Source organism: Panthera onca, chromosome D3, assembly GCF_046562875.1.
Source record: "Panthera onca isolate mPanOnc1 chromosome D3, mPanOnc1 haplotype 2, whole genome shotgun sequence".
NCBI classification, from domain to species: domain Eukaryota; kingdom Metazoa; phylum Chordata; class Mammalia; order Carnivora; family Felidae; genus Panthera; species Panthera onca.
This window is the reverse complement of record NC_138350.1, coordinates 55,915,179-55,934,646: the sequence shown is the minus strand read 5'-3', so window position 1 is coordinate 55,934,646 and position 19,468 is coordinate 55,915,179. Positions and strand designations below refer to the sequence as shown.

The 19,468-nt window shown below is 41.7% G+C and overlaps 1 long non-coding RNA gene across 4 annotated transcripts in view; it reads right to left on the bottom strand.

Moving 5' to 3' along the window:
• Positions 1 to 394: 394 nt before the first annotated feature.
• Positions 395 to 19,468, bottom strand: part of LOC132665920 (uncharacterized) — a 77,963-nt gene continuing 58,889 nt past the window's right edge. For 3 of the 4 annotated variants that reach the window (XR_013551241.2, XR_013551242.2, XR_013551239.2), the window contains 3 exons: positions 10,382 to 10,501; positions 3,383 to 3,512; positions 395 to 1,313 (listed from right to left, as the gene is read on the bottom strand). This is a non-coding gene — a long non-coding RNA (uncharacterized LOC132665920). The remainder of the gene's footprint in view (positions 1,314 to 3,382; positions 3,513 to 10,381; positions 10,502 to 19,468) is intronic. The other variant, XR_013551240.2, reaches the window with a different exon arrangement.

Here is a 19,468-nt window from a genome sequence, read left to right as displayed (position 1 = left end):
CAAAGAAAACTTCGGGCAGGTCCACCTCTTTTCCACGAAGGCCCCCAAGTGGACATTTTAACCATTTTTAGAAATGGAAGTTCTAATCGTTTCTAACACTTACATTGCTGGGCACTACCTCAGTCCTAACTGTTCAGAATCTCCTGGACCGGGGTCCAGGGTGAAGGAGAATCTCTGCCTGTACGCGTCCATCACAGGGGCCCACAGACCATTGCTCCTGCAGGCCTCTCAGGGTTTTTGGGGGGTGTGCGCGTGCACACATGTGCGGTGAACCCTCTGTCACTGTCACCTGGGACCCATTAAGATGCAGATTCCTGGGCCGTACCCTAGACTCCTGACCCAAGGAGGGAGTGAGACCCAGGCATCTGCATCTGACAAATGTCCCTGGGTGAACGTGACATGTAGAAGTGTGACAGCTGCCTCCTTCCACAGGCAGAGGGAAGCACGTGTGCCATACGCCTGGCTTCCTTTCCTGTTTCCCTTCCAGGCTTTCCCTGCCGACCTCTGCACAGAGGGCTGAGTCCCACAGGTCAGGTCATTTCTCTCACTCCAAGCAACAGGGGTCCAAGCTGAGCCAAAGTAAGCTTCAAGCTGTGGACACTTCCAATAAGGAGTCCAGGCAGGTAGTTTCGTGCTGCGTCTCCCAACCCAGAGGTTCCCAGCCCTGGCTGCGCATTAGCCTTACCTCTGTTGCAGGGGAAGGTGGGGAGAGGTATGAAAATACCCAGGGACTCTGATTCAGCTGGCCTGAGCTGGGGCCTGGGCACAATAATTTCAAACTCCCCAGATGATACTAATGTGCAGCCATGTCAAGAACCTTTGCTCTAACTACAAAGTGAATATTGCACATGGGGTATGTTTTCTAATCCACAGATCAGCTGCCTCTTGTACTACAGAGCCATGGGCAGTTTGGAAATGTGTGTGTGGCAGGGGGCGGAGGGTGGTTAGGATTCCTTTTCATGCAGCATCCCAGCACATTGGAGATTCCTCCTTCTTCCCTCTTCTCATGTTTAATCAGTCCCCATGTCCCCATGTCCCCTCTTTGCTCACACTGATCCTTCCTCTTCTGTTTAGTCCTTTTCCCACCCAACTTCAGGAATACATCACCTCCTGCCTGGACATTTTCACTGTCCTCCCAACTCTCTTTCCAATGGTCTAATCTCCACCCCACTGCTTTCCCCTCTGCTAGCGGAGGGCCCTTCCTCAACTTCGGATGAGAACTTGACTTTGCCCATCACGGTATGTCCAATTTGTCTCAGGTACCTTGTCAATTCTGTCATTGGCCTCTAATGTCCAAAGGATACACTCAGCCCCTTAAAAAAAAAAAAAAAAAAGAAAAGAAAAAAGAAAAACATTAGCTGAGAAATCAGATTGTTTTCATAAGACCAAACTGAGGTCCAGTCTGCTCAGAATAGAGTTTGACTCTTTCCCAATATCTGTCTGATAACTTATCTTCACTTTAAGAGGAGGAGAACAATCTATTATCACACATAGATTAGACCCTCTTGTAATGTTGGACAAGTAATCTCCAAAGCCCATGTGGATGAGAGGGACCTATTTTGCCCCCATCTCTGAAGTTAAAGGATACATCCGTCTGGATTTTGAATTTTGTTTTATAATTGGGCCAAAAGTGTTTTTGGTGGGAAATCTCTCATTTCTGAATCCATGGCCATTGGAAAGAGACATCAGACTCTTGATCCTGCTTCCAGTGAGCTATAACTGAGTTGGGAGTGCCTAACTTAGTAAAAATAAAGGGTAAGGAAAAAAATGGGTGGAGTAGGGAGTAAAGAACCTAACCAAATAGGACAGAACAAACAGGGCAGGAGCCTTGGGAAGAGACTGGGAATGATGTCCTCTTCCAAATGCATGAGATTATGAGTGTTATTTAAAATACTCTTCTACTGGGGGGCACCTGGGTGGCTTAGTCGGTTGGGTGTCCGACTTCGGCTCAGGTCATGATCTGACCTGGTTTGTGAGTTTGAGCCTCCCGTTGGGCTCTGTGCTGACAGCTCAGCACCTGGAACCTGCTTCAGATTCTGTGTCTCCCTTTCTCTCTGTCCCTCCCCTACTTACACACTCTCTCTCTGTCTCTCAAAAATAAATAAACATTCAACAGTAGCCAAATTATGGAAACAGACTAAATGCCCATCAACTGATGAATGGATAAAGAAATTGTGGTTTATATACACAATGGAATACTATGTGGTAATGAGAAAGAATGGAATCTGGCCTTTTGTAGCAACATGGATGGAACTGGAGAGTGTTATACTAAGTGAAATAAGTCATACAGAGAAAGACAGACACCATATGTTTTCACTCTTATGTGGATCCTGAGAAACTTAACAGAAGACCGTGGGGGAGGGGAAGGAAAAAAAAGGTTAGAGAGGGAGGGAGCCAAAGCATAAGAGACCCTTAAAAACTGAGAACAAACTGAGGATTGATGGGGGGGGGGGGGGGGGAGTGGAGGGGAGGGAGGGTGGGTGATGGGCATTGAGGAGGGCACCTGTTGGGATGAGCACTGGGTGTTGTATGGAAACCAATTTGACAATAACTTCATATTAAAAAAAAATTTACTACATGTAAATAAATAAACAAACAAATAAATAAATAGAGAACACAGTAAACAAAGACCATATAGGTACAAACCAAATATTTGGGTATTTGACATCAAATTGATTAAATACGTAAAAGCATTAAGTACAAATCTGGAAAGCTAACTTCATTAAAAAGAAGCAGGTCCATAGTTTGTAATTAAATTAAGCTGGAAGAGATTGTGTTACTTTACATGTCAGTCATTGGCATATAAGATTATACCATTGTGTTTTGAGAAAAGTCTAAAAATATATGTTTCTACGTTTACATCATTTGAAACTTACTAACATGGCCGATGGCAATCTATAGACCTAATAACTACATTTGGGTAAAAAAAAAAAAAATTTTTTTTTAATCCTCTTCTATCGGATAGGAATGTGTAGGCCTTATTTAGATACTGATTCAAACAAAAAGACTTAAAACATTTTTGAGATCATTGGAAATTTGATATTTGATGATATTTGGGAACTCTTATGAATAATGGTCTTATAATGTTAAAGGAAAGAATTTGTATCTTTTAGAGACACATACTGAAATATTTATGGATGGAGTGGATGGAGTGATATGATCTCTGGGATTGGCTGCAGGACAGTATGGGAGAGAGGAAGTGGATGGGGGTGGTGCTGAAACAAGACTGGCCGGGAGTCAACAACTGTTGAAGCTGAGTGATGGGTACACAGACGTTCATTATACTATTCTGCTTTCATATGTGTTTGGATTTCTCTATAATAAAATGCTTTTTTAAAAGAATATGATATTTTTAAAACTAAAAATTAAAATAAATGTTTACCTAACACTGGTGGTCTGCATTGGCTTGACGTGACTTGTGGCCGTTGGAAGTTTGAGAACTGCTGCCTGAGTGGTATGAGGTCCTGAACAGAGGGAATACCCAATTCCTAACGCATTCCATGAAGAACATGCTGGAAGGAAAGAGCCACAAGGCAGGTGAAGTTGCCCTTCAGTGCACTCCGGCATCCCAACATGCTGGAAGAGCAGCTCCTGAGGTAGGCTCGGGAGTAGTGGGGCCAAAGACATCAGCTTCAAGTTTCTCCTGGTGTATAAATAATTTGTACTAGAGTGGGTTTGGGATGCATTAGAGCAACAGATCTACTTCCCAATAGAATCTATAATATTTATACGTGTACACAGATAAAGAAATTAGATCATCAAAGAACTAAGCACATGGACAGCTATGGTTCAAGGAATTCCTTTCACGGAATTTCAATTGCACTTATGTTTTTGTGCCTGTATTAAGGAACTGCATTGAAAGTGGTAAAGAGACACAGCCCTACAAAAATCGCTACTGCATCTGATACAGAAATCTCTCCCTGGGGCTCCCCCACTGCCCTGAAGGGTGAACTTCCTGGTTTGGCCCCCACACACAGAGCCTGACAGCCTGGGTTTGAATCTCTTCTATAACTGACTAACTCTCTGGTTTTGGGCAAATTACTAACTTACTCCCAAATTCTTCATGTTCTAATCTGTAAAATGAGCATCACAATAGTATCTACCCCACAGTTGCCAGCATCGAAGGAGAAAATGTCAGAAGAGCATTTAACTCAGTTTCTGGCCCATGTGCCTGGCATGTGTGAACTGTGATCACTCACCTCCCTCCCGGCTCTGCTTTAGAAAGGGGGATCTTTTCCTAACTCACCGATGTACTCCTTCTGCCTGATTACTTTTTCTCTTTTCTTTGGCTCCTCAGACTCTTAGATCCATATTTGCAGCCCACTTCTAGTAACTGAACATCATATGATAGACACTTCTGTGTCCTCATATTCCTGCTGGCTCTATCGACTGTTTCCTTGTCTTCTTCATTGCTTATCTTGGTCATTTATTCCATCTTCTATTCTGTGTATTTTTATAAGCTGGCTCAATTTTTTTTTATGGTGCAAGGGACTGAGTAAATAGCTAGCTAAGTCAATAAGCCATCTGTGACTGAGGCCAGGGGAAGAGAAGAGTCATGGGGGTGGATAGTAGAGGACTCTGATGAACGAGCTCCGTCAGAGTAACAGGGAAAGGAGGGGCCGACAGAAAGTACCCACTGGGGCTCTTCAGAATAATTACTGCTTTACGCCTCCCTTGGTATTCACATGTGTGCTACCATAGTCTCCCTGTACTAATGGACCATAAAATCCTTAAACACAGAAAAGGGGTAAGTTGTCTACTTGTTTTGGTGGCAGGATGGGGTGTGAAAATGGGGCAGCTTTCTTCCCACGGCAAACACAGAACCCCTGGATTCAGCCAGGTTTTCTTCTATGACTCAGTGGCCTCTGTCCACTGGTGCTTCTGTCTCAGCTGCACACAAAGCCCTTCCCAGGAAGAGGTAGTGTTTTCCTGGCCAACAGGATGCTGACTGCTGACAGGCACACCGTGTGCACCAAACACGCCACTGTCTTCCACTCAGGGTCAGAAAGATGAGTCACCTCCACCAGCCCGGGGGCCTCAGAGCCTTGGATCTTTCCAGTGTGGATGCAGAAGGGCATGGCCTGGGGCTTTGTGATACGGAATACTGCAAGGGCTTTTTTTCCCCGAGATCCTAACAAGGACTTGGTGACTGATATCTCCCCTAATAACAACTGTGGAGGAAACTGCTAACTAGAGATAAAGATGACAGTTTCTGGTCTTTTCAAAGAAAAAGTCCCTTTAGAGACAATATCAGACCTTGAAAATGAGGTGTCCCAAAAGTATACATTAGCACTATTCCCTCAAACTCCTTGCTTGCTTGTCTGGAAAGTTCTGCAAAGAAACATAACCTAAGTATTGTGCCACTCATTACCATTTTTCCTCAAATTTGATGCCGCTGTCTCTTTGCTTCTGGAGTGGCAGGGGGCCAACAGCTTTGGCTCAGCCTCAGAGGCAAACGTGGTCACAGGAGCATAAGAGAAAGGCAAGACAACACTCTAGGAATGAAATGTACACATGGGGACTCATGGGTGCACGGACGGGCCTGGGACAGCAAGGCCAAGCCCTCATAGTAGCACCGCCTGGGCCAGGGCCCTTCTCAGAGAAGGTGGCTGAACAGTGTGGATGTTCTCTGTCAGAAAGCTGATTTCCTAGGCCTATGGTAAGGTTCATCTTTAACTGCAAGAAGCCTTTTATGTATTTTCCTTCTTTATCTTTTTTCTCTAATAGAAAAAAAACCCACAATATACAAAAAGTCAGATTTAGATATGAAAACCACAAATGGTAGTTTGCTAAGTGAATACAAAAATCACAAAATCGTAGATGCACCCCACTTTTGTAGTAACCAAAAACATCAATAAGAAAGGATGTGAAAAGATTCATGACAAGGAGTGAATAGTCTCCTTTGGAGAAGGGAGTGGATTTGGGGTAGGAGTTATGAAGAAGGGGACCCTTATACTTTCTACTCTGAAATCCTGGAATTTTGGGGAAGAGCACATAGTAATGTTAAAAGAGTAAACAAATCAATTTAGGAGCTCCGGGTTGGGACTATGTACTTTCCCATGGAACTCGGGCTCATCCCTGAGGCGGGACCCTCCTTCCCAGACTTCCTCGGTCCCTCAGGAGCCCCCACCCATGAGGACACGAGACCCTCTCCATCCTGCTCTATGTCGGGGTGCGCTAACTCCTTCTGACTGCACAATGACCACACCTAATGGAATATAGAGCACACCCCCACTCCCTGTTATTTTCATTCAATGCCCATGGCAGTCCTACGAGGCAGGTACAGCAGCATATCCACCTCATACCTGAGGGACCTGAAATTCAAGGAGCGTAACTGCACAGCTCCTAGGAGGCAGAGAGGGCAGTGAGCCAGGCTCCCACAGGCCCCCTCCACCCACATACAGGGTTCCTTTCAGCCCCTGCTTCCTCTGGCAGGAGAAGGTTGGTGTGGAGCCACCTGAGGACAGCAAGAAGGAGCACACGGACCCTGCCTGGATGTAACATGAGAACACCACATAAGTGTACATTCTCATGTAATTAATATTCTGAGATGGTTAATTTTATGTGCAACCTGGCTAGGCCACCGTACCCAGGCATCCAGTCAAACACTAGTCTAGATTTGCTGTGAGGGTATTTTTTAGATGACATTATTATTTAAACCAGTAGACTTGGGATAAAGTATATTATTCCTCATAACATGAGCGGGCCTCATCTAATCAGTTGAAGGCCGTAAAAGACTGAGGACCACCCAAGAGGAGAGAATTCTACCTCAAGGCTGCCTTTGGACTCAGTTATCAACTCTACCCTGGATCTCTAGCCTGCTGGCCTGCCATTCAAATTTCAGACTTGCCAGCCCCATAATCATGTGAGTCAAATTCCTTAAAATAAATCCCTTTCTCTCCATATATACGCACGTTCTACTGGCTCTGTCTCTAGAGAATCCTGGCCAATGCACTTTCCCTAAAGGGTGGACACATTTAATTTAAACTAGCTTCTGTCGGTATTACCACACCTAGCAGTGAGACTTGTTCATCTTACATGGTTTATAAACGTTTGAGTGAAAACCAACAGCTAGACAAAAAATGCTCAATTGGCTTTGCCAGATGTGATTTTTATTTAAACTTTTATTTTGTTGCCTTATGAGTCATTGCTTAAATTAAGGGAGGGAGGGTGGGAGCAATAAGTGGTAAGATGTCTTCTATTTATGGCTGTGACCCATCATCATTCCAGAAACTATAGTTTTTGTTTTGTCTTTTAAATCAGAGTAAATGGGGACCGGCAGGGCCATAAGAAAGGCTCTAGTGCCTCTCCCTCCCTCTCCAGGAGCCCTGCACCTTTCGCTGTGCAGGTCCCTTCTATAAGGAGGGGCCCAATCCCATTCTGTCCACGCACCCCCCACCAGTACAGGCAAATGCTCTCTTGCTACCAGAGAGACATGATGCTGAGGCCAGCATTAACTCAGGTGCTCTGCCCAGCAGTATTTGCATTTTACAAGAGCTGACAGAAGAACCCAAAGAAACAGCTTCCAATAGGGCAGCTTCATGCTCCCACTTTAACCAGGAAGGAAACTAAGGCACAGGGATGTTGGACAGTGTGCCCACGGCTGCATAGGTGTCATGGTCCAAGCTGGCCATGAGGCAGCTGGGAAGAAGAAAGGTGTCTAGGAGAATGTGCCTGGCTTCTCTGGAATCCCCATTCAGCAAGTCTTGCCGCTTGCTGGAGAGCAGATCCTGATGAAGGGACTGAGACTTTGCATCTAGCTTCACAGGGCCACGTCCTGGATGTGGAGGAGGGCTTTTTCATACCCAGAAGTACTCCTGGCCTAATGTCTCCTTTCACATAAGTTGCATTGAACACAACGTTCATTTCCCACAATGTGGCAAGTTCATTCCCTGTCTCGTATTGCTTGGAGAGCTCTCTTATCCCTCAGCACTTAGCCTAGTAGTTAGCTCTGCCAGAAAGCTTCCCATGTCTTCCCTGTCCCAGAATCCAAAGTGCACAGGCTCTGTGTTTGTTGCCTGGCACAGTCACCAGGCTGAGGTCTTCAAGGGCAGGACGTCTGACGCTGAGCAGTGTCTGGCCCACGGTAGGACCAGTAAAAGTGAATAAACCAGGGATTATTTCCTTTTCACGGGGGGAAATGACTAGAAATTACTAGTACTCTTGTCTGATGCATAATGGGCATTCCATATTTATAGAATGGTTCTTAAGAGTGCTTGGAATAAATCCACATTGACTTAAGTTATGCTGTGGGGAGAGGAGGCAGTATTACCGTCATTCCTGGGTAAAATGTCAATGGCCATGAGGAAATTTTTTTATAGTTCATGAGATATTTTTCTGATTTTTGAGAATGTTTTTAATTTTAAGTTTTCCTCCCATAAACTTTCTAAAACCATTGGCATTCTTTTTGCCTCTCTAGAATCTAGTAATTGGCACAAAACTCAGCCCCAGATTATGTCCTATAAGTATTTTAAACTTGAAATACAATGTGACATGATTCCAGGGGCCTGGCAATAATTTAAGATAAATAAGATCCATCTGGTCTCAAAATTTCTGGTCAATTCAACAAATTAAAAATCACCTGGTTTAGACACTTGGTATTATTAACCTTGTTCGTTTTCATGCATTCACACATTCATGTGATGAATGGAAGCCTGCTGTCATAGGAGGGTTAGTAAGGTGGCCAAGGAGGTAAGACACTGATAAGAAGTAGGTTAGGAGTGCACTGATTGGTGGTTAGGAAGTGCATGGACCAACCCTAAAAGGACACACTAGACTTTTGACAGTTGTAACTGTCAAGGAAAACTAGGGAAAAGGAAGTATACAAATAATGTTGTAATTGGGGCATCTAGGTGGCTCAGTCGGTTAGGTGACTGACTTTGGCTCAGGTCATGATCTCGCAGTTCGTGGGTTCAAGCCCCGTGTCGGGCTCTGTGCTGAACACTTGCTCAGAGCCTGGAGCCTGCTTCAGATTCTGTGTCTCCTTCTCTCTCTGCCCCTCTTCCCCTGCTTGTGCTCTGTCTCACTCTGTCTCTCAAAAATAAATAAGTGTTAAAAAAGAAATTTTTAAATAGAAAAGAAAAATAATGTTGTGATTAGTGAGGCCCAGTAGGGATGGGATAGGCTAGATCTTAAGCAGGAGGGTAGAAAAGGAAAGGGGACAACTTAAGTATGGAAAATTTTCTTTGGATAATAAATAGCCATTTCATGTAGGCAGTAAAAATAAATTTGTAGTATTTTTGAAGAATAAAGGGACAAGCCACAAATGGAATGGACAGTGGCTGGTCCCTAGGCCAAGCTGGAGGAAAGGCAGCCTGTGGCCTGGAGTGTGACTCAGGCAGGCGGGATGTGGTGCGGGCTGCCTGCAGCTGCGATAAGGAAGACAGGATGGGGCACTGCAGAGGACATCCTGGAGCAGACTGGGGACTTTCCATGCAGGAGCATATGTGGAAACCCACAGCCTGAGAGAATTCTGGCCTGCACGCCAAGCAGAGTCCTTGGGTGTCAGCAAAGAGAGGAGTGGAAATGCTAACCCTGCACCACAACGGCACAGGGGAGATTGGGAAGGAGGTATGGCTACATCCAGTGCCTTGTACAGACAGCTTCACTACATAGCTCCTGCCTTCCAGAGCCCTGCCTTCCGTAGCTCTGCTGACTCCTTTTCAGGGTGGCCTGGGTGCTCTATGCTCTGTAGCTCCCAACCCGTGGACTCAAACCTCAGGCACGTTTCTCCTACCAGACTGATTTGTGGCATATCTGTTTGATGCTTGTGCCTTGATTTACTTAGGATGCTCCTTTAAGTGGGCTCACATTTTAAACATAGCCTCTGCCTGCTAAGCAAATATCCTTATTCATAAATGACTCCCACCTGAACCACCAACCCCCACCCCCATCCCCTGAACCTCCCTCTCCCAATAACCGGGCTTCCTTGCAGCACAGTCAAAACCCTTCCTGGGCATCCAGGTGGGACTGGGCACAGACACCTGCTCCCACCTTGGAAGAAATTTTGTCACTCAACAGAGTAAATCACCGGGGATTCCTGGGAGGTAATAGGTGCCTGCCTCATCAGGTTTCTCCAATTCTTAATTCTGTCGTGGAGTCTGGAGTTCAGGCCCCTCCCCAACTACCTCTTCTATACACACATGGGGACTGGGGTTCTGGCCTAGCCTTCAGGGAGCTCTCCACTTCCCCAGTGAGGCAACATCATCCTATTAACTTCCACCGTGGTAAATCACAGTGATGGCACATGCTCTTGATAAGACGTGATGAAAATAGTGCTTCACCTCTGTGGTCTTTCTTCCAAAATCTAACAAGCTCAGTCTATTTATGAGAAAAACCTCAGACAAATCCCAATTGAGTGATGTTCTACAAAACAACTTACCAGCACTCCTCACAATGGTCCAGGTCATCAAAAACCAGAAAAGTCTGAGGAAGCATCACAGTGGAGAGGGGCCTAAGAAGACAGGATGACTAAATGTAACATGGTATCCTAAGTGGGATCCTGAAACAGAAAAAGGGCATTAAGCAAAAACTAAGGAAATCTGAAGAAGGTATGGGCTTTAATTAAAAATAATGTATCAACACTGGTTCATTAATTCTAGGAAATATACCATGTTAACATAAGAAGTTAATAATCAAGGAAACTGCATGTAGGTTTATGTGGCTACTCTTTATCTTTGCAATTTCCTGTACATGTAAAACTGTCCTGGAATTAAAAGTTTATTTTAAAAATAAAGCTTTTTACAAACGTCATCCTAAAACCCCCAATGGGACAGCAGCTGCTGGACCACATATCACTGAAGATGATTTTATGCATGGATCCTCAATGCTGCCTTTCAAACTATAGGCATGAGAAAGTATCAGCTAGTTCCTAAGTGAAACCTACCCACTTCAGTCTTCTTTACTGCTGTTTCAAATATGTACTATACAATCCATGATCAATTTACTTTAAAAATTCTGGTTTGAAAGAGCCAAATTATGGAAAGAGTGCAAATTTCCATCGAGTGATGAATGGATAAAGAAGATGTGGTTTAATTTCGCTAAACTCTTCATTAAAAATGAAATTACTAGGAAACTGCCTAATAGGAATAATCTGACAAGTGTACACAAGCAGGTTTATTGCACCTTTGTTCTTTAATAATTAAAACTAGCTCAGAGGTCCTACCAGTAAGGGACTGGTGTAATAGATTATGGTACCGTCATGCAATTTATTTCTATTCATTAAGAGTGAGGGATGTCTCTGCATTAACAATAAGATGTCCAAACTTTTATGTAAAAAAAAAAAAAAAGTTGCGGAAGCTTTTTTTTTGTAGGATAACTTGATAATGCTATAAAAAATAATGGAAAAGTAATACCACATTGTTGTCAGTGGCTTTGTGAGGGAGTGAAATTGTGGGAGAACTTTCATGATTGGCTTTATATATTTCTATAATGTTTTAATTTTCTATAAGCATGTATTTTGTAAACTTAAATAAAGAAATCCACTACACTTGCAAAAAAAAAAAAAAAAAAAAAAAAGAAGATGTGGTTTATATATACAATGGAATACTACTTGGTGATGAAAAAGAATGAAATCTTGCCATTTGCAACAATGTGGATGGAACTGGAGGGTATGATGCTAAGGAAATAAGTCAGCCAGAGAAAGATATCATATGATATCACTCATATGTGGAATTTGACAAAATCGACAGATGAACAGGGGAAGGGAAGGAAAAATAAGATAAAAACATAGAGGGAGGTAAACCATGAAAACAAACTGAGGGTTTCTGGGAGTGGGGGTCGGTGGGCTAAATGGGTGATGGGCATTAAGGAGGGCACTTGTTGGGATGAGCACTGAGTGTCATATGTAAGAGATGAATCACTGGGTTCTATCCCTGAAGCGAAGACTACACTGTATGTATGTTAACTAACTTGAAAAAAAAAGATGCAGATGAAAAAAAAATTATGGTTTTATTCGTTTCTAATTCAAAGAGTAATATGTTTTTGGGGTGCCTGGGTGGCTCAGTTGGTTAAGCGTCTGACTTCTGCTCAGGCCATGATCGCACAGCTTGTGGGCTCGAGCCCCATGTCGGGCTCTGTGCTAACAGCTCAGAGCCTGGAGCCTGCTTCGGATTCTGTGTCCCCCTCTCTCTCTGCCCCTTCCCAGCTCACAGTCTGTCTCTCTCTCAAAAATAAATAAACTTAAAAAAAAGAAACCACAAAGAGTAATATGTTACTTGGTATGACTTGAAAGAAGGATATTTTTGCCAAAATTGTTTCTCCCTGAAGTAGTAATATTATTTGCAGAACTTCCCTACAAAGCATTTTTGGAAAGGACCCAGAATGCTCACCGACTCCACCATATTCTACCTTGTAGGAATTGTGGTAATGAAGCACTAATTTCCAGGAATAGCTAGATGCAACAAAACCAAATAAGCAGATTCCTCAACTTATTGTGTACATGCAAAGTCTGGCACATTGTTTCCTGGAGTAATTTGTGTTACTGTAAATAATAGAGGCTGTAAATACATGTTACTCTGATTTCATCCATCATGTGTTTCTTGTGCTGTTGTTTTATGGGGAACAGTAGGATTTGAGAAGATGAGAGAGATTATCAAAGGGAAGTGGGGAGAAGCTTTTGTTGTCCTTTGTAGAAATATCTCAAATACTAGTGCCTTCATTTGCCTGTGTGGCACATAAGACATCATTCTACCATCGTGGAATTAAGTTGTGGAACACTTTCTGTTGGATGGAAAACAAACAGGCTGGCAAATGCCTTTGAAACACTGACAGACACACCACAAGCCCCGTCACGTGTACCTGCCCCACCTCTGAAATACTAGCATCTATCTCTCCAGCTCTCTTGCTTCTGGGCTTCTTCACACCTCAGTCCTGTCCGCCTATTTTTTACCCTTTGCCAGCTTCTTCCTGGTTTCCTGTTCTTCCCTGTGCAGCACGTACTCTTCCCCAGTGTAGGAGTCAGGACAGAAAACCAGGAAGGCTGCCAGCATGACTTTCAATGAGTCCTCTGGACGCCCCATCCTTTGTCAAATGCTCCTCACAGTCTGTCTCATTTAGTTAGCAATGGCTTTGGCATTTCAATAGGAAACAAGAATTAGAAGGCTCAGACCAATCAGCCAGTCAAAAAGCTGCAGCGCAAATGAGTGACTGCAATATCTTAAAGCTCATTTCTGAGCAACCCCCCACCCAGAGCGGTGGCCTGAGGAGATTCTCTCTTTAGACAGTTTGCTCAGTTCCGCTCTCCTGGTGACTAGTGATCCACAGTTTAAGCAAGCCTGGCTGGTCTGCTCCTATTTGGACGTCTAGTGCTGCTTTTCCCCATAAAGCAGCATCTGAGGTTTCCTAGAGCCCCCGTGAGCTCCACGTTGGCAACGCACACTGCACACGGTCATGCTGTGATGTCCGATTGTTTTTGCCACTCTGCTGTAAATTCTGCGAAACGTTCTCTGCACATGGACTCATCCCCATGCTGACAAAGCAGAATTACTGACTGATAATAATTTCAACATCATTTTATAGCCAGGCCTGACAATGAAGTGGGAAGTGCTGGATTTGGAGGCTGAGATCTGGGTTTAAGCTCCAGGCCTTTACTTGCTAGGGTAGGTTTCAAGAATGGTCAGAAATCTTTTTTATTTTTTAATTTTTTTTAACGTTTATTCATTTTTGAGGGACAGAGAGAGAGAAAGAGAGACAGAGTGTGAGCAGGGGAGGGGCAGAGTGAGAGGGAGACACAGAATCCGAAGCAGGCTCCAGGCTCTGAGCTGTGAACCCAGAGCCCAACGCGGGACTCGAACTCACGGACTGTGAGATCATGACCTGAGCCAAAGTTGGATGCTTAACCGACTGAGCCACCCAGGCGTCCCAAGAATGTTCAGAAATCTTAATGTGCTCATCTGAAAACGAAGGTAATAATCCCTGAATATTGTGCAGCTTATGTGAAATTCCATGTAAAACAATTTTGTGAGGTGCTACATGTATGAGGTGCCTTAGTAGTCACAGTATAAAACTTTACAGAAGATGCTTCTTGAGCAAGCTGAGGTATGCGGGCAGTTTCAGAACTGTCAGTTTCATTATGATATTCAAAATGTGATTCTTAAGAAGGACTTTTGCGCCTGTAACTTGGCTACCAATTGAATATTTAAAAAAAATTTTTTTAATGTTTATTTATTTTTGAGACACAGAGAGACAGAACACAAGCAGGAGAGGGGCAGAAAGGAAGGGAGACACAGAATCCCAAGCAGGCTCCAGGCTCCAAGCTATCAGCACAGAGCCTGATGTGGGTCTCGAACTCACAGACTGAGAGATCATGACTGGAGCCAAAGTTGGACACTTAACCTACTGAGCCACCCAGGCACACTGTCTACCAACTGAATATTAAAAACAAGGTTGAGAATAGCTAGAATCAAAAAAAACAAGAAATAACAAGGGTGGACGAGGAAGTGGAGAAAAAGGAACTCTCACACACTGCTGGTGGAAATGTATATTGGTACAGCCACTGTGGAAAACAGTATGGAGGGTCCTTAAAAAATTAACAATAGAAATAGCACATGATCGAGTAATTCCACTACTGGGTATTTACCCAAAGAAAACAAAAACATTAATTTGAAAAAATATATGCACTTCTATGTTTATTGCACTATCATTTACAATAAATAGTCCATGTACAGAAGCTATCCAAGTGTCCATACATAGATGAATGAATAAAGAAGATGTGGCATATATATGATGGACTATCACTCAATCATGAAAAAGGATGAGATTTTGCCATTTGCGACAACATGGATGGACCCAGAAGTATTATGTTAAGTGAAATAAGTCAGAGAGAGAAAGACAAATGCCATATGATTTCACTTATATGTGGAATCTAAAAAACAAAACAAGTAGCAGAAATAGATCCATAAATACAGAAAATGAACTGATGGTTGCCAGAGGGGAGGATGGTGGGGGGGGTGGGCAAAATGGATGGAGGGGAGTGGGGGATACAGGCTTGCAGTTATGGAATGAAGAAGTCACTGGGGTAAAAGGTACAGCATAGGGAATGCAGTCAACGGTACTGTGATAGCATTGCAAGATGACAGATGGGAGCTACACTTGTGAGCACAGCATAATGTACAAACTTGTCGAATCACTACGCTGTGCTCCTGAAACCAGTGTTAGACAGGAAAGCCCTTGAACTGGTCAGGGCCAGACACATCCTTTACAAACTGTCAACCTATCAATCTAAGTAAGAGAAGAAATAGATAGGAGTCACAAGTTCTTTTATGTGGTCTAAGCCTTTGGAAGGGGACGTTGGGAAGCAAGCAAAAGCTGCTGCGGCTGTAGTCATCATCAGGGCTACTCATTCCTTGTGTTCTCTGAATGGTATCTTTAGGTGAGCTGAATTTTTATTTTGATGCCCTTTTTTGATCACGATTTTTCTTGTACAATTAGTGTTTGTTGTATTCTAAGAAACCTTTGCCTTCCTCAAGGTCATGAAGATATTCTCCTATGCTCTCTTTTAGAACCATCAGTTTCCCTTCTCTATTTATATTTATTATTCATCTTGAACTGATTATTTTGAGTATGATGTTAGGGCTCGTATAAATGCATATAATGACACGTATCCTTCACTGTGGGTACAGAGTATTTTCACTGCCCTGAAAATCCTCCGTGCTCTGCCCATTCATCTCTACTCTCCCCCAAACCCCTGGCAACCTCTCATCTTTTTACTGTCTCCATAGTTTTGCATGTTCTGAATGTCATATAGTTGGAGTTATACGAAGCCTTTTCAGATTGGCATCTTTCACTTAGTAATATGCATTTAAGTTTCTTCCATTTCTTACCATGGCTCATTTTTAACCCACTCATTTCTTTTTAGTAATAAATAATATTGCATTGTCTGAATGAACCACAGCTTATTTATCTATTTACCCACTGAAGGTCATCTTGGTTGCTTTCAAGTTTGGGCAATTATGAATAAAGCTGATATAAACATCCATGTGCAGGTTTTTTGTGGACATACGTTTTCAACTGCTTTGGGTAAATGCCAGAGAGCATGACTGCTGGATCATGTAGCATGTTTTGTAAGAAACTGTTAAACTGTCTTCCAAAGTAACAGTACCAATTTGCATTCCCACCAGCAGTGAATGATAATTCCTGCTACTCCTCATCTTTGCCAGCATTCTGGATTTCAGCCATTCTAATATAGGGGTAGTATTCACTTTTTTGGTGTGCAAAAAAATTCCATTTTGCATGGAACTTAAAAAATTGAGATAGAATATATGTATAATAAAGACCTTTTAAAATTGAACCATTCAGTGATTTCTAGTATACTCACAATGTTGTGCAACCACCACCTCTATGTAATTTTAGAACATTTCCATAATCCCCTACCTAAAACTCTATCCATTAGCAGTATCTATTTCTTCTTCTTCCCAGCCCCTGGCAATACTTTCTGTATACTATACTATACAATACTATACTATACTTTCTGTATCTATGGATTTACCTATTCTGGATGTTTTCCATAAATGGAATCATGTAATATGTAACCTTTTGTATCTGGCTCCTTTCACTTAGCATAATGTTTTTGAGGTTCATCCATCTACAGTATCAGTATCAGTACTTCAGTCTTTTTATGGCTGAATAATATCCCATAGTATGTACGGATCAACCACATTTTGTTTTCCGTTCATCAGCTGAGGGACCTATAGTTCATCACCTAGTGCAACTATGAGCACTCACGTACAAGTTTTTGTTTGAATACTTTTTTCCCAATTCTTTTGGGTATATATCTAGAAGGAGAATTGCTGAATCATTTGGTAATTCTATGTTTAACTTTTTCAGGAACCATCAAACTGTTTTCCACAGTGGCTGCATAATTTAAATTCCCACCAGCCATGCATGACAATTCCAATTTTTCTTCAATACTCTCCGACAGAGTTTATTTTCTATTGCTGCTTTTTGTAATTATCATAGCTATCTTAGTGGGTGAGAAGTGATACTGTGATTTTGATTTTCATTTCTCTGATGACTAATGATGTTAAGCATCTTTTTATGTGCTTGTTGGCTATTTGCATATCTTTGTGGGGGAAATGTCTTTTCATTTGAAATCAAGAAGTGTGTCCTTCAATTTTGTTCTTTTCAAGTTTATTTTGGCAATTTGGAAACTCTTAAGATTCCATCTAAATTTTAAGCTTTTTTTCTATTTCTGTAAAAAAAAATGTTATTGGGATTTGTATAGGGATTGCATTGACTCTACATATTGTTTTCAGATAGTACTGTCAGTGTAACAACATTAAGTCTTACAATCCATGAAAATGGGATGTCTTTCTACTTACTGAAGTCTACTTTAACTTCTTTCAGCAATGTTTTGTAGTTTTCAGCATACAAGTCTTTGGCCTACTTGGTTAAATTTATTCCTATGTATGTTATTCTTTTCATGCTTTTGTAATGGAATTGCTTTCTTTATTTTCAGACTGTGTATTACCACCATCATGAACATGATTCCAATACCCCAACATGTTCCCTCTGACCCTTTTTATGAAACATTATTTTTAATTTTTTATTTGTTTGCTGCAAGTGTATAGAAATACAATTTATATTTTATATTTGTGTATTGATTTTGTATTCTAGACCTTGCTAAATTCACTCATTAGTTCTAAATAGTTTTAATTTCTACTTTCCAATCTTTATGCCTGTTTTCTTTGGCCCTGTTGTTCCAGTGAATAGTGATCTCCAGTACAACGTTGAATAGAAGTGGTGAGAGTAGACAACCTTGCCTTGCTCTTCATCTTAAGGTGAAATTTCCAATCTTTCATCATTAACTGTAGGTTTTTTGAAGTTCCCTCTACCAGGTTGAGGAAGTTCCTTTGTTATTCCTAGTATGCTGAGACTTATCATGAAGAAGTACTAAATTTTGTAAAATGCTTTTTCTATACCTATTGAGATGGTCATATGATTTTTCTTTTATTCTGAGAATGTGATGAATTATATTGATTGATATTAAAAAATTAAAACAACCTTACATTCCTGGGAAAAATTCCCAGATTTTGGTCATGTTGTATTATCCTTTTTACAAAGAATGCTAGGCTGAATTTGCTATTATTTTGTTAAGGATGTTTGTGTCTGTGTTCATGAGGGATATTGGTCTGTGGTTTTCTCTTCTGGTAATGTCTTTGTATGCTTTTGGTATTAGGGTTAGGGTAGCCAAAAAATTTAAAAATTGGGACATGGTTTCCTCTTCTATTCTCTAAAACAGTCTGTGTATGATCAGTATAATTTTTTCCTTGCAAGTTTGATAGAATTTACCAGTGTAACCATCTGTGACTGAAAAAAGGTTTCAATCATAAAAGGATTTTAGTTGCACACTCAATTTTAAAAATCATGGAAATTTTCAGATTTTCTATTTCTTCCTATGTCAGTTTTGATAAGTTTTTTTCAAGAAATTTGTTTATCTAACTTGTTAGTATTTTTTAGCATAAAATTGTTCAAAACTCTTCATTATTTTTATTAACCCTTTATGCCTGCAGGATTGCTAGTGAAACCCCCTCTTATTCCTGATGAAATTTCTGTTTTCTCTGTTGTTAATTTACTCGATCTGGTATTACTTTCTATCAACCTTAAGGACCTTTTTACATTTCTTTTTTTTTTTTTTTAAGTTTATTTATTTATTTTGAGAGAGAGAGAGTGCAAGCAAGAGACAGGTAGAGAGAGAGGGAGAGAATCCCAAGTAAGTTCCACACTGTTAGTATGGAGCCCAGTGTGGGGTTTGAACCCATGATCCACAAGATCATGACCTGAGCTGAAATCAAGAATTGGATGCTTAACCGATTGAGCCACCCAGTTGCCCTTTTACATTTCTTGTAGTGTGAACTTTACAGAGATGATTCTCAGCTTTTTTTTTAAATCTAAAAAAGTCTCATTTTACCTTAATTTTGTAAGATAAGATATCAGTAAGTTACTGATCCTAACTTGCAAGCGTTTTTCTTATAGCACTTAAGAGGTTTTGTTCCACTCTCTTCTGACCTCCATGGTTTCTGATGGGACGTCAGCTTTAATTTTGTTTGTATATAATGTGTCCTTTTCCTCTTGCTTCTTTTAAGATTTTTCTTTAACTTTGTTGTCAGCATTTTGACTACAAAGTGACTGAGTGTGATTTTCTTTATATCTATTCTGTTTTTGGCTTGCTCAGCTTCTTGGGTTTATGGGTTTATGTTTGTTTTCTTTTGTTTAATGATACCCTGTCATTTAAAGCTTGGCTGCCTCCCACCCACAATGCCTTCTTCTATAGCAGGCCTGCTCTTACACCTATCTGCACCAGGCCAGGTGCTTGCCTCAGCTGGGGCTCTGGCTTAACAATCTCCACCTAAATTCAGTTAATCAGGGCTTCCCTGTATCTACAACTCATTCACCAAATAGAAGTGTTGGATTCTTAGTTCATCTGGATTCATTTTGTTGCTATCCTGGTACTGAAGGCCCTTTGTATTCT